Source organism: Phragmites australis, chromosome 6 (genome assembly GCF_958298935.1).
Source record: "Phragmites australis chromosome 6, lpPhrAust1.1, whole genome shotgun sequence".
Lineage (NCBI taxonomy): Eukaryota > Viridiplantae > Streptophyta > Magnoliopsida > Poales > Poaceae > Phragmites > Phragmites australis.
In genome coordinates, this window is record NC_084926.1 from 42619649 (window position 1) to 42635075 (window position 15427).

The 15427-nt window shown below is 38.9% G+C and overlaps 2 long non-coding RNA genes across 2 annotated transcripts; both read right to left on the reverse strand.

Annotated features, from left to right (window-relative positions):
• Window positions 1–1264: 1264 nt before the first annotated feature.
• On the reverse strand, window positions 1265–2078 carry LOC133920696 (uncharacterized). The gene is made up of 2 exons (XR_009910156.1): window positions 1817–2078; window positions 1265–1613 (listed from the first exon to the last, which is right to left on the reverse strand). It is a non-coding gene; the product is annotated as an uncharacterized LOC133920696 (long non-coding RNA).
• A 10319-nt stretch (window positions 2079–12397) lies between these two features.
• Window positions 12398–13230, reverse strand: LOC133920697 (uncharacterized). The gene is made up of 2 exons (XR_009910157.1): window positions 12958–13230; window positions 12398–12746 (listed from the first exon to the last, which is right to left on the reverse strand). It is a non-coding gene; the product is annotated as an uncharacterized LOC133920697 (long non-coding RNA).
• Between the last annotated feature and the right edge of the window lie 2197 nt (window positions 13231–15427).

A 15427-nucleotide genomic window follows, 5' to 3' on the forward strand; every position in this document is an offset into this window, starting at 1 on the left:
GATGAAACTGATGGATTTTTTGCACTTTTGCTTGCTGCTAGGGTTAGAAGTATGTTCAAATGTTATAGATCGTGAAATATGCCTTTGTATAAAATCTGGAATTAGATTTTTGCGCATATTACCAACAGATATTGCTGCTCAAAATAACTTGCAAATTGTACAATATAAAACTATACTTTTATAATATTAAGCTACATGGCGGTCCATCAAAATTTGCACTTCGTCAGCATATATAGTTTCATTTAGCAATCGCAGATCATCACTGGCGGTGAAGCACTACCTTTGATCATTAATATAAGTCTATTTAGGATTATCTTCAATCAAACATTTTTAGCTCTGAGTACATATTAACAATATAAGATTGATGTTACCAGATTTATTATAAAAATAATTTTATAACATAAAACTATTTCTATGTAAAACAATATAATTTATAGATATTGCTGCTCAAAATATCATATTGATGATCATGTCAATATCCCGTGTACTTATATTTGGGGCCCGAGAAAGTGTAGTATACGGTGCTGAGTGCTGACTCTGCTTTTCAAACGAAGGACCAGAGGAATTTCTAGTATATGGCGCTGCTGATTGCCGACTTTTCAAACGAAAAAGGTAGGAGTACTTTGCGATCTGCAGGTGTTGTCGAGTTGAGTAAATTATAATAGAAATTGACTGGGGCGTCTAGTCTCCATCATCACGCCATATCTACCCAATAGAGATATTTGTAAAAGCCACATGACTTTTTGCCCGGGCTTTTCTCCTTAATAAACTAGCAATTGCATACCTGTGTGTGAGAGAAATCAATCTATAATATAGTAATATATAGAAGATAAATATTAGACATTTAGGTATGAACAACAAATAATAAGATATTAAATGTATTTTTAGAATATGTGAAAGATAATATTAGACGTCTAGATATAAAAGGTAATTAATGTTAGATTAAATGTATTTTTAGAAGATGAACGGAGAGAATTTTTATACGGTGATCGTTTGATCAACTTAGCCGGAAGGTAGAGATTGTTCGATTATATTATAACTTGTGTATTTTATGTGAGTATAAATATAGATGTAGATGTACATATTTACTAGCTGTTCGTTTGAAAAAAAAACATGTCACATGACTTTGTATGAACAATTAAAAAATGCATGCATCGATTTTTAATTCTAAATTCGTCCAGGCTTCTGTTTATGCTTGTACCATACCTTACGATGAGTAATCACAGAAAAAAAGACTAGGAATATCGCCAGAGCTAACTATCAATTGTATCCAAACAAACTTTATCATATATTCCATGATACGTGAACACCAATACAAACTCTATTATTTTTCTTGAGCAATACACTTGTACAATATATGGAGCAGATGGATACATAGAGCACCGGGCTACCGTTTTGACGTGTCCATTTCTTACCAGAACTGGACCAGTAGCTTCCGCCGACTCCAAGATTCAACGACTGAGTTATTCTCTGCGGATGGACCACAACATACCTGCCTTAAGCTGACAAATTAATATTTTGTTGTTATTGTACAGGACCGGTGACCGGACGGAACCGTACTCAAGTTCCGGCCCGGAATCCGTCGGCTGCCGCCATATCCACGCCACTCTCTCCTGCAGGGAAAAGAATCAGGAAAATAGAAACTAATTAAAGCTTAAAATTAAGGTAAAGTTCGAGCGAGGAGAGGAGTTCGATCCGCTCAACACGCCCGACTCCGACGACGGTGGAATCCCACGTGACAGGTCATGTGGCCGCGCAGTGTCCGGCCGGCGAAAGCAAAAGAAATTGAAGTGAGCAGGTCAAAGGAAGCACTGACTGTGATCTCAGGGCGTGGGTGTGGACAGCAGCCGGAGACGAGAGCTCTTCACTGGTCGCGGCGGCGGGGGAGGAGCGCGGCGGAGGCGAGAGCCCAGATGCAGTAGGCGGCGAGAGCGGCGGGCCACGGCGCCGACGACGCTCCGGTCACGATGACGTTGAGGCATGAGGCGGCCGCAAGGAGGAGTAGAAGGTGCATGCTCTGCTTCATACTAGCGCGCTGTCAATTGCTTCGACGATTGGTGCTGTCCGGATATGCTTGTTTGACATTGCAGTTGATCATCTCCTGCCGTGCCGGTCAATATTTATAGGTGCCGAGCTTGACGCGTGATGCTGATCAGAGCCGCGCATCAACCCGACGATTAACGAAGCTTCCAGGAAGGAGCGAGGAATCGCTCTCTTTTCTGGGCGAGGGAAACGGAGCGAGTGTCACCACTAAAATGCATAGGTTTGGCAATATATTGGCTGCTTCACTTTTTCACTTGTAAGTTGTGATGTGTCTTTTTAAATATTTTATTCTATTTGAGGGATTTATAGATAATTTATGATTATAAATATAACACTTAGCATACCTGACACTTACCTATCTTTTTCTCTGTGGAACCTTTCAAAATCTTAACAAACTTCAGAAGTATCAGCTCTTGATCTTTTAGAGCCGGTGTTTGCTCATACGTTTGCACTCGTAGAGCCTGATGATGAAGGTGCTGCTATATCAACTGTATATGAACCAATCACAGGTTCACCGTCGGGTCCATCATCACCTATATTACTGGTATCAAAGGGACCGTAATTCCCTATGAGTCCTTAGAGAAAATATCATGATCGATGGATGTATTATGATCATGATCACCGGCATCCATGATCAATGTCGAATAACACTAAAAAAATACAAATATTCAAAGTTAAAAACAATTAATTAATAAAACCAATAATAAAACACGAATGAACAACAATAAAAAAAATCACAACCTGACTTATCACTATTATCATCAGTGACGGGTTATATTACGAGCCATCACTCATGACCACTCATTAGTGATGGTCTATATCTGATTCCGATCATAAGACACATTAGTGACATATCCTTATTGAACTGTCACTAATATGACATTAGTGACATATGTTGAGCATCCATTATTAATATGGTGTCTAATTTGTCGGTTTGTTACGTAGTGTATTGAAAAATATTAACTTTATTTTCCTTAATAATGGGCTGACTTGGCTATTGATGAGAAAGTCGTGCTGCTTAACCGACTTGGTTATCTCGTCAACAAGTCAAAATCAAAATGATTACATGAACAATTCAAACATGCACTGGCTAACTTTCATTTCCTTTTTTTCCACGTCGAAGTTGTAGGCAGCTTCAAAATCTCACAAGAATTAAGCTGTTCTAAGAAGAAAACAGTGTACCGCACCAAGAACAAAGGAAGAGAAAAAGGAGAGATCGTACCGATTAAGAAGAAAACAGTGTACGTCAATCTGCTTAAGATAACACTCTAATTAATCTGGCATTATTGAGCTAAACAAATTATTGTATCGTAGTATTTTACCATATCCCTACTAGTTGTCTGTCTAGAAACATGCGTGAATCTAGTATTATAAGCTTGCTTAATGTAATATTCAAATACAGGAGACTCACCGATATTGAGTGATAGATCCGCTCTTGCAATAAAGCGGCATAACTCTTTTCGAGCATTGGCAGAGTCATACTCCCAATGACGAACGGAGCCATCGGGGTTGTACTGCAACACTGTCTACTTCATGGCTGCTCCACACTTTCGCTTGCAAGTTGTGATGTGCCTTTTCAAATGTCTCATTCCATCTGAGAGATTTGCAGATAATTCATGATTACAAATATAACACTTAGCATACCTGACACTTACCCCATCTTCTTCTCTGTGGAACCTTTCAAAGTCTTGACAAACTTCAGAAGTATAAGCTCTTGATCTTTTAGAGCCGATGTTTGCTCATATGTTTGCACTTGTAGAGTCTGATGATGGAGGTGCTGCTACATCACCTGCATGTGAACCAATCGGAGGTTCACCGTCGGGTCTATCATCACCTGTAGTACTGGTATCAAAGAGTTCGTAATTCCCTGTGAGTCCTTGGAGAAAAAAATCATGATTGATGGATGTATTATGATCATGATCACCGACATCCATGATCAATGTCGAATGACACTAAAAAAATGCAAATATTCAAAGTTAGAAATAATCAATTAATAAAACCAATAATAAAACACGAATGAACAACAATAAAAAAAAATCACAAAGATTTCTTCAATGTCGAGACAGCATGATGATGGTTTTGGAATTATTCGGATTTTTGGCAACAATTCAAACTAATTTTACCAAATTATCGCTAATTCTAAAGAACTTTGAAACAGGAATGAGAGCAAGAAACAAAAGAGCAAATGATGTTGCTGGTGTGCAATGGAAGAGTAGGGTGATCCTCTATTTATAGTGAAAGATAATGCTTTTTGTAATTTTTTTTTAAATTTTTGGGAGCTCAAATGGTCACAAAACAGCTATAAAGTTCAAAAATATCGGGTTAACAGGTTAAATGGGCCATTCCGGACCTGTTTAAACCGTTAAACTCACGTCCCCCCGTGTGCCAAGATCACGCAAAATTGCTACAGCCGACCCAGGTGTGCCTGCTGGGCTGTGCCGTCGCATGCCACGTGGGCCGGCGCGTGCTCTGCCGGGTCAGCCGAGCCGGTCGTGCCGCCTGGGCCGCCACGTGCTATGTCGAGCCGACCGTGCCTCCTGGGCCACTACGTGCCCGGGCCAGTTCGGGCCATGCTTGTGCCTGCTCGGGCTAGGCCGTGCCCATACCGGCCCATCGTGCCGCGCGCTCGGCTCAGGCACGATCGAGGACCTCATGCTGGACTGTGCTTAGACCATGCTTACAGTGTCGTGCTTTGAGCTAGTCCAGTAGACACGATCTATTTAGACATCTTTAGCCGGAGGTTCCTTAGATGTTATTAGACTTTAGTGAGGCGTATCTTATGGTCTATTTGGTTGCCTGTTCTATCCATAGCCTGTACGTGCGTGTGCAAGCTTGGCACGTTTGGTTGTTTGGGCATGCAGGCTGGGCAGCCCCTATGCGCGCATAATCTGTTTCATCGGGACTCACTCCCTCGATGTAGCTAATGTACATGTATATATTTTTTTATTTAACTCTTGATTTTATTTAAAGGTATCAGGGTGAATAGAAATTTTTAAATAAAGCTCACTAATAATATATTTTAATTAGTTTGATCTATAAACCTAAGCCAATATTTAATTAAAAATCTCAAAAAACCTACTTATATAACATATAGCAAATTTTATTGCCTTAAATAAATTCTTAAAAATCATAAAAAAAATCACTAATATTCTTATCATGTGATGTACTAATTTATAAAAATATTTCCAACCCTAGAGTATTTGGTGAAAAAATAAGTTTCTTTATAATACAACATATAGTCATATGGACAACTAAACATAATTTCTTCTCAATTAGACTAAATATATACAGCTAACCAAATGTACCTTACATCTACTCAGTTTAGCTAAACTCAGCCTGACTCACTGAATACGAGCTAGACTGAGCCATACGGACAACCAAACGAGCTCTTATTGTTTATTCTGTAATACAACATTTGTAAAACCTTGTTCTTTCTTTTTAAATTAAAGAGCAGTGCTCCTAATCATGTTTTTTCGATAAAAAAATATTGAGAACCATTGAGCATCCTTGATCTTCGTGTAAGTTGATGACAAGATTTGGGAATTGATGTTTCTAATTTAATTTTTGCGAGGAGGAAAGGTTTATATTCGGAGCAACCAATTTGATGTTTCGATTTTTGGTTATACCAATATTTGATTTGGTTTATATGGATCGATTTGAAAGCAAATAAAACAACCCTTAATAGCTTGGTGCATGTAAAAGATGCCACCGTGACATATATCTATTACAGACATGGCTTCGAAATGCTTGTGCTAAAAAGAGTTTTTTCTTTTCTTTTGGCAGGAAAGAGTCACTGGCTCACTGCAGGTTAAGGCCTCCTTTGGAACAAAAGAATTATGGAGAAAAAGTAGAGGAATTAAATTCAAAGGAAAAATTCATAGGATAGGAATATTTCATCCATATTTTGGATGAATTCTAACATAAGCTCTAACCTCTTGTTTCCAATTCCTTTGAAAGTTTCAATACATCTTCTCTCTTTCTCTCTTACTAATGAACATCTGACTCCCAAATTTCCTGTACTTTTCATGCGAAGCATTCAAACACATCATGTGAGTAATTCCTACGATGTTTTATTCCATAATAATCAAGATGGTAGACAACTTTAATCCTATATTTTCCCTATTCCTAGTTTCAAGAATTCTGCATTCCAAAGGCCCCTAATAAACTAAAACTTGCTGGGTTTTTTTTTTATCCGTGTTGCGATCCGGGATCACAAGAGAATAATCGCCTTCATACATGGGCCTGAATCTGAGACTAGTACGCCTATCAGGCCCACAGCCGAGCGAAACGAGCCTAGCAACGTATTCCATTGGGCCTGCCGTTCGTGAACTCAGTCCGAATTGGCCCAAAGCTAGAGTTACCACAACACCACAAGGATAGCAACTGCACGGCCCCTAAAAAAAAGAAAAGGCCCCATGTTCCAAATATTAAAAGGAAAAACAACTGCGCACAAACTGTTTCCGTAGAGTAGACGCCACGAGCAAATTAGCCGTTTTTTTATAGCCACGTGTGGGGATTATTTTAGAAAGAGTAGCAGGATGACATTATTAAAAATACCTACAATTTAGGTACTTGTCTCTAGGCCAGACCCAAGGTCAAAAATATAGGGAAAAAATGGAAAAATACAAAGCGAGCCTCGGATAAAAACAAATTAAGAGGAAGTTTTCTGGCTATCTCAAAAGGTGTTAAAGCATGGGCACTCTTCGTTCTCTAAACTATGGCTTCTTTTTGTATTCTATTTTTTTTATTGTAAATGTATGTCGTTTTAGACTTGTGCATAAGGATTAAGAAAGTAAATCAAATGATCTTGTTACTTTTTATTTATTCTGTATCAAAAAAGATAACTTATTTATTTGTGAGAGTGATAGTATTTATTAAACAAAAGTAAGAAAAAAACAAAAGAGAAAAAAATACATAAAAATTCGAGAATAATTTATATTTAGAGAATAATTGAGGAGACTAAAACGATCTACATTTACAACGATGAGTATTCAGCAGAGCCTCTTACGTGTGTTCTTCGCGATGAAAGATCACATGAGCAAAGCAGCCGTGTTTTACTGAAATCCGCTCCCAGGGCGTGTAAAAAAATGCGGGACAGGAGGGAGGTAAAACTGATGGTAAGTAGCCATGGAAAAGCGTTTGGTGGAATCAGAGGCGAATAGGCGGTGCCTGATGCTCGGTTATGAGCCAAATTTAAGTATCTGTGCGTCAACGACAGCACAACCTTTTATCAACGTGCATGCTAATTCCTTTTTGTAACGAAATCGATTTGAGCGCGTTTGTAAGGGAGCAGGATGACCAAATTAAACCTAATTTGAGGCAGCCTCTCGCATGGAATCGACTGACCAGATTTAACATAAATACAGATCGAATACACACCCCAACCACAAGAACAAGTAGCTACAGGATGGCTCGTTGTGCCATTCTTCGCTTCTTTTTTTATGCCACACACAAAATATTCTTTTGGAGGCGATTGGTTGGCGCTATGGTCGCCAATCACCATCCAATCACCCCGTGGCCGCATCATCTGCCTTGAAACCAACATATCAAAAGCCTACCGGCGAGGGGACTCTCCTCTCGGCATAATATATTTAACCTGACCATATCTCATACAATAATTAATTTTGCACTCATCTCTACAAGAATACGATTAGTCAGTTTATGAACCAAGCCACCAAACTAAAGCAAAAAAAAAAAAAAAGGCATGCAGACATCTTAACAACGTTGTGTGCGCATCTTGTTATCAATGCTCATGCAGATTACCAGAATATTTTTCTACGTACGAATGTTTGACACCAAACTAAAATAACAAGGTGTCCTATACATATGACTATGCATATTCGACTCGTCCGGATATCCTATTTGTTCAGATAGACGGTGTCACATAGGCCTGATATACATAATGGTTCTCTGAAAAACAAAAACTACCCAGTGTCCTGAGCACCCCTAACTTCTATGTGGGTCCGTCCCTAAGTCCATCAAAATAATTTAGTGGTATTCCCTCCAGTCACAAATAAGTGCCATTTTGAACATCGACATGGTTGTCAAAACACATCTTTAATTACTATTTTTAGTGTAATACATTTATATAACATGGTAAATTTATACTATTATAAAACTATTTTCTAAGATAAATCTATTCGTATTTTTTTTAAATATCTAAACTCAATACATAAAGAGCAAATTTGTAACCAAGGTTTAAAAATGTTGACTCCATGTAACTCAAAATAATACTTAATTATGATTGGAGGGAGTATTAGCTTTTTTTCCACTTCATTATGTCTCTTTTCACACCCTAGGTTATCCCAGGTTAAGTTTTCCAAAGTAAAATCTTGTACTGCTTGTGAGTGCATTTTGAAGGAAAAGGGGGGTAATTTGGAACGACTTCGAAATGTCAAAAACCTGAGAAAATTTACTGGCTACTACTAGCTTGATAAGTGACAGCTTAGAGGTTCTCATAAAAAAATATTACAACTAAATGCCTTGACTTTTTTTATTCTGGAAAAGAGTTGGACTTTATTTTACCTAAATAAAAAACGTGTTGACTTCATTTTCCTTAGTAAAAAGAGTTGACTTAATTAGGTATTAAAGAGAAAACCTTGCTATTAATTTTACTTTCACTGAATTAATTATCTCGACAACAACTCATCAAAATGAGTATGTGGGCAATTAATTTATCCACTAACTAGTTTTCACCTTCTTTTAGTTCGTAGAAGTTCGATATAGCTTTAGAGTTTCATAAGAATTAATCAATACTGTTCTAAGAAATAATTGGTGTGCACCAAGAAAAAAAGGAAAAAAAAGAGAGAGACCATATACACCAAGCTTGTGTTTTAAACGAAAATACACCAAACTTGTCATAAGATGAAGAAAAGAATATGCACGTTCATGTACTCACAAGAACTTCCACAGAGGCAACACTTGTTTGACGTTTGGGACACAAAGCGCGCGGGCCCAGGAGGTAGCTATCGCCAGTGCCCATGTAAATCTATATCACTAGTGCCTTGCATACTTTGTTTCCTTTCGGGAAAATTGCAGAAGTTCTACTATTAATTCATTTAAGATAGAGGTACTGTTCAAAATTTCTGTCAATATAGTTAGTCACTAGCTATGAAATTATTCATATCATCTATAGATAACACAACAGATAAACTTTCCAATAAACTAGCGTTCCTCCTAAAAATGCATATACGCGTAATAGGGTCTTAAAAATCTACGTGGGTCTTAGATTACGCTATAAACTAACTATACGTTAGTACTAGTTTTTTTTCTTCTCGCATTAACTCACCTCCACATAGATAAAAATATGATGTAGATATCCTTGTAGCTAGCTGGTGTGGATTGTTAGAGACACCATAATAGTGAGAGTGTCTTCAACAATATAGTTAACCACTGGCTATAAAAATTATCAATGTCATATATAGATGACACAATAGATAGTCCTTCTAAAGAACTAACTATATTATTTTCTCCTAATTAATACAGGACCACATGTAATAGTATAGTAAAAGTCTGCAAGGATCTTGTATTGCGTTATAGATACATGTTAGTAGCTACTCCCTCCAAACTGAAATAATTGTCATTTTGAACAACTACACGGTCGCTAAAATATAATTTTGACTACTACTTTTTGTTTAATATATTGATAATATATAGTAAAAATATACTATTATAAAAATATTTTTTGAGACAAATCTACCAGTATTATTTTCAAGTATCAAAACTAAATACATAAAAGGTAATTTGTAGCCAAAGTTTGACACAATTGACTACACACAACCCACACTGATACTTATTTTGGTATGAATGGAGTAGTGTTCCTCTCTTTTCGTATTAACTCTCCTCCACATAGACAAAAATATGAAGTGGGCATTCTTATAGCAAGCTGACATGGATTTTTGAGACGTCTGAGCATCTAAGTGAAGCTAAAATAACACCCTAATCTGGAATTATTTCTCTAAACAAATAATTAACCTGTTTTTTTTTTCTAAATATGCTCCAAAATACTGTTGAGAACTCCAGCGCGTCAGGATTCCTTTCACCGGAATGATGGTGCAAATCAGGCAACCAAAATAACTTGCAAATTGTAATTATATATTGTCCTCCCTATTATCTTAATATTCTTTACCACTCCAGCTTATCCACAGGTGAAAAATATGAAGATACAACTTTACAACGGTGTTCAACAATGCTCTTCTGCAAGTTAGAGGAGAATTGTTGAACTTTAAAGCAATCAAACAAGCTCAGTGTAGCTATACCGTTGGCTCGATATATAATTGGGAAATTTCCATAATAAATTATAGAATTGAGCGTCTTGACCTTGTTGTCTTTGAAAAGTGTTGATATTGTTGGAATGTGGCCCATTTAAAGCCCATTCATGAGAATGCAAAGCAAGAAGGTTTAGTCCCGTATTGCTAGGTAAGGTGATGTAGATCAACTTAAATACTTGAGTTCTCTGGCCTCTTTGAAATAGAGAAAATGAGAAAGAGAGAGTATACTTTGCTATATTCACACGCACGCGTGCGCGCGTATTCGCGTATTTTTCGCGTGAATATCCGCGTGACTTGTGACTTGTGACGCGCGGCCGTGGCGTGGCGTGGCAGCACAAAATTGCAAGCCCTTTTGCTGCTCTCCCTTTTTAATTGTGATCAATGCCATAATCAGCTGTTTTAATCGCGATCAATGCCTTAACTCTGAGGGTTATTGGTCAGTTATGGAGGCTGCAATTGTGAGAATTTTATGAGAGAAAACGGCTCCAAGAGGGCAGCCATTTCCCTATAAATCCTGGAGACGTCCAGGCTTTTGGGATAGATCTCTCTGCTCCTCATTTTCTTCTCCACCCATCCAGATCACTGTCCTGTGTGCTGTGCTGCTGGATCTCGCCGGCCCTTCTCCTTGCCGTGCACAAGGTTGGAGGGTGAGCGGTATCTCCGAGCCTCTGCCGTCGTGAAGCCCGCACGAGGGACGGCAATAAGGTTTCTGGGCAGCGCACCTGCGCGACCGCTCTGCACTGCTTCATCTTCGATCTGCACGGCAGCAAATCGACACATCGTCAACTTCATCCCTTCATCAACCCGACTGTGAGTTCTTGATGAAACTGATGGATTTTTTGCACTTTTGCTTGCTGCTAGGGTTAGAAGTATGTTCAAATGTTATAGATCGTGAAATATGCCTTTGTATAAAATCTGGAATTAGATTTTTGCGCATATTACCAACAGATATTGCTGCTCAAAATAACTTGCAAATTGTACAATATAAAACTATACTTTTATAATATTAAGCTACATGGCGGTCCATCAAAATTTGCACTTCGTCAGCATATATAGTTTCATTTAGCAATCGCAGATCATCACTGGCGGTGAAGCACTACCTTTGATCATTAATATAAGTCTATTTAGGATTATCTTCAATCAAACATTTTTAGCTCTGAGTACATATTAACAATATAAGATTGATGTTACCAGATTTATTATAAAAATAATTTTATAACATAAAACTATTTCTATGTAAAACAATATAATTTATAGATATTGCTGCTCAAAATATCATATTGATGATCATGTCAATATCCCGTGTACTTATATTTGGGGCCCGAGAAAGTGTAGTATACGGTGCTGAGTGCTGACTCTGCTTTTCAAACGAAGGACCAGAGGAATTTCTAGTATATGGCGCTGCTGATTGCCGACTTTTCAAACGAAAAAGGTAGGAGTACTTTGCGATCTGCAGGTGTTGTCGAGTTGAGTAAATTATAATAGAAATTGACTGGGGCGTCTAGTCTCCATCATCACGCCATATCTACCCAATAGAGATATTTGTAAAAGCCACATGACTTTTTGCCCGGGCTTTTCTCCTTAATAAACTAGCAATTGCATACCTGTGTGTGAGAGAAATCAATCTATAATATAGTAATATATAGAAGATAAATATTAGACATTTAGGTATGAACAACAAATAATAAGATATTAAATGTATTTTTAGAATATGTGAAAGATAATATTAGACGTCTAGATATAAAAGGTAATTAATGTTAGATTAAATGTATTTTTAGAAGATGAACGGAGAGAATTTTTATACGGTGATCGTTTGATCAACTTAGCCGGAAGGTAGAGATTGTTCGATTATATTATAACTTGTGTATTTTATGTGAGTATAAATATAGATGTAGATGTACATATTTACTAGCTGTTCGTTTGAAAAAAAAACATGTCACATGACTTTGTATGAACAATTAAAAAATGCATGCATCGATTTTTAATTCTAAATTCGTCCAGGCTTCTGTTTATGCTTGTACCATACCTTACGATGAGTAATCACAGAAAAAAAGACTAGGAATATCGCCAGAGCTAACTATCAATTGTATCCAAACAAACTTTATCATATATTCCATGATACGTGAACACCAATACAAACTCTATTATTTTTCTTGAGCAATACACTTGTACAATATATGGAGCAGATGGATACATAGAGCACCGGGCTACCGTTTTGACGTGTCCATTTCTTACCAGAACTGGACCAGTAGCTTCCGCCGACTCCAAGATTCAACGACTGAGTTATTCTCTGCGGATGGACCACAACATACCTGCCTTAAGCTGACAAATTAATATTTTGTTGTTATTGTACAGGACCGGTGACCGGACGGAACCGTACTCAAGTTCCGGCCCGGAATCCGTCGGCTGCCGCCATATCCACGCCACCCTCTCCTGCAGGGAAAAGAATCAGGAAAATAGAAACTAATTAAAGCTTAAAATTAAGGTAAAGTTCAAGCGAGGAGAGGAGTTCGATCCGCTCAACACGCCGTCACGCCCGACTCCGACGACGGTGGAATCCCACGCGACAGGTCATGTGGCCGCGCAGTGTCCGGCCGGCGAAAGCAAAAGAAATTGAAGTGAGCAGGTGAAAGGAAGCACTGACTGTGATCTCAGGGCGTGGGTGTGGACAGCAGCCGGAGACGAGAGCTCGTCACTGGTCGCGGTGGCGGGGGAGGAGCGCGGCGGAGGCGAGAGCCCAGATGCAGTAGGCGGCGAGAGCGACGGGCCACGGCGCCGACGACGCTCCGGTCACGATGACGTTGAGGCATGAGGCGGCCGCAAGGAGGAGTAGAAGGTGCATGCTCTGCTTCATACTAGCGCGCTGTCAATTGCTTCGACGATTGGTGCTGTCCGGATTTGCTTGTTTGACACAGCAATCGTCCAAGCAATTTATAGGCTATCCAGTGAAGGTTGCAGCCGGTTATCCAGAAACGTTATTGTGTACGAGATACTGCAGCAGACCATGAAATAAATATCGATATATATAAATAAAATTATTGCATTCATAAATATATAAATAAAATTATTCAATTGTTACCGAATTAAACAATAACTAACTTAGGCCATCTTCAGCAGTTACTTCAAATTTTCTTCCTCAAAAATACTATTACAGCATCCCATATCACTATTACAGCATCTTTTATTTTTTCATCTCCAGCAGCTACCTTATTTTCTACCTTCTGCTCCTCTTTTTCCCTCTCCGGACCCGCTGTCCGCCTCTGTAAACAGTATTGCTATAGTGTTGCTACAGTAACAAACATTGTTTTCTCCCTTCGCACTGATGCTACAGTACTGATACAGTGTACAGGTGCTACAGTAGTTCCGCAAAGTTGTTGGGGGTGCTTTCTCTCTCCACAGTACTATAGCAGCACTGTAGCCCGGGTACCGACTCTGATGTAGCTGCTACAGTACCGCAAATCACTGTAGCAGCCGGATCTTAAAAATGCAGATTCTGCTGGAGATGGCCTAGGGATGCTATTAAAAATACAGATTCTGCTGGAGATGGTCTAGGAATGCCATTCAAAAATGCAAATTCTGCTAGAGATGGCCTAGGTATGCCATTCAGAGGCGGCCGGGGACCAGAGTGGGAGGAGACAGTGTGCGGGACCCACACGCGGCGCAGCTATCAACCTCGTGGGTCAGTAGGACGGACAGAGGAGAGAGAGAGGGGGACCGACGATTCTTTCCCATTACACAAAAGGTTGTCACCTCACACACTCTCTCATCCATCCTCCGTCTTTCCGCCATGGCCGGTCTCTTGTCTGCAGGGCGACGCATATGCTAGGGGAGTGGGAGCCTGGGAGGGTATGGAGATGTCACCTCACATCGATCGCTGGGCCACAAGTGAACAAACAAACGCGCGAAGGACAGGATCACAGGAAGAGGCGCCGTGTTTGTCAAAACCTTAAATCTTCTTACATATGTAAAGCTCGGTAGTCACCGAGCGTTCTGATTAGCAGGTGTATCCGAACGTTGAATGGTTGGATGCGGAAGAAGTAATGTAGATCCTTTTCCCACGTCAAGTATCTAGAGTGTTCCTTCCTACCTGATATACACTCCTGGTTAGAAAATTTTGATCAGATCGGCACCAGAGTCACACCACCATGCTCATCTCCCTACTGAACCCCGTCGAGAGCTCCTCCATACACTCTCGTCCCGTCCCATCACTGAGATTCAGACAACGCCACCATCGCTTACCCACGCTGTATAAATGGTTGCGATCCACCCAATTTGATTGCTTTCCTTTTCTGTTGATTTCCTTCTATTTTTTGCTTCACTCGATTGGAACTCAGCGAGTAGATTTCGTTTCATTTTTTTTTGGAAAATTATCTCATCTAGAGCAGTATAGGGGGCTGAGATCCAGCCAATTTTGATTGCTTTCCTTTTCTGTTGACTTCCTTCTATTTTTGCTTCACTCGATTGGATCTCAGCGGGTAGATTTCGTTTCATTTTTTGCCTGGTTTGATGGTTGCTTTTCCGTCTATTTTATCCTGGCCTGATTTCTTTGTATTTTTTGCATGGTTGATTTCATTATATTTTTTGCCAGGCTCAATGATTAGTACTCAGTAATTTATAAATATTCAACTTGGATTTGATAAATATCAATTGGAGAGCTCCACCTTTAGATCGCAAATATAAATCGCGTTGTTGAAAAAAAAAAGAGCCTAAAGAATAATATAGTTTGCTACTCTGGACTATACCAACCTTCTCAATTGTATAAATCACCAAAAGAATGCTGCTTTATGTACTGTCTGGTTAATTAACCTCTTTGTGGTAAAAAGTACAATATTGCAAGTTCCATTTTTAACATGACACATGATTGTTGGACTATGTATGCCTCAGAATTAACAAACGTTACTTTATAATTACTTTATAAACAACGCTTTCACAAGTCTCAGGCTTAGTAGTCTGAACTGAATGCTTTCTGTCCAGGCTTATGGATATGAATTATGTATTTCTTTCTGATGATCAAGTCTGAACTGAATGTTTTCTGTCCAAGCACGTTAGTCTGAACTTTGTATTTCTTTCTGATGACCTTCCTCATTTGTGTTTTATTTTTCCCTTTCAGAATT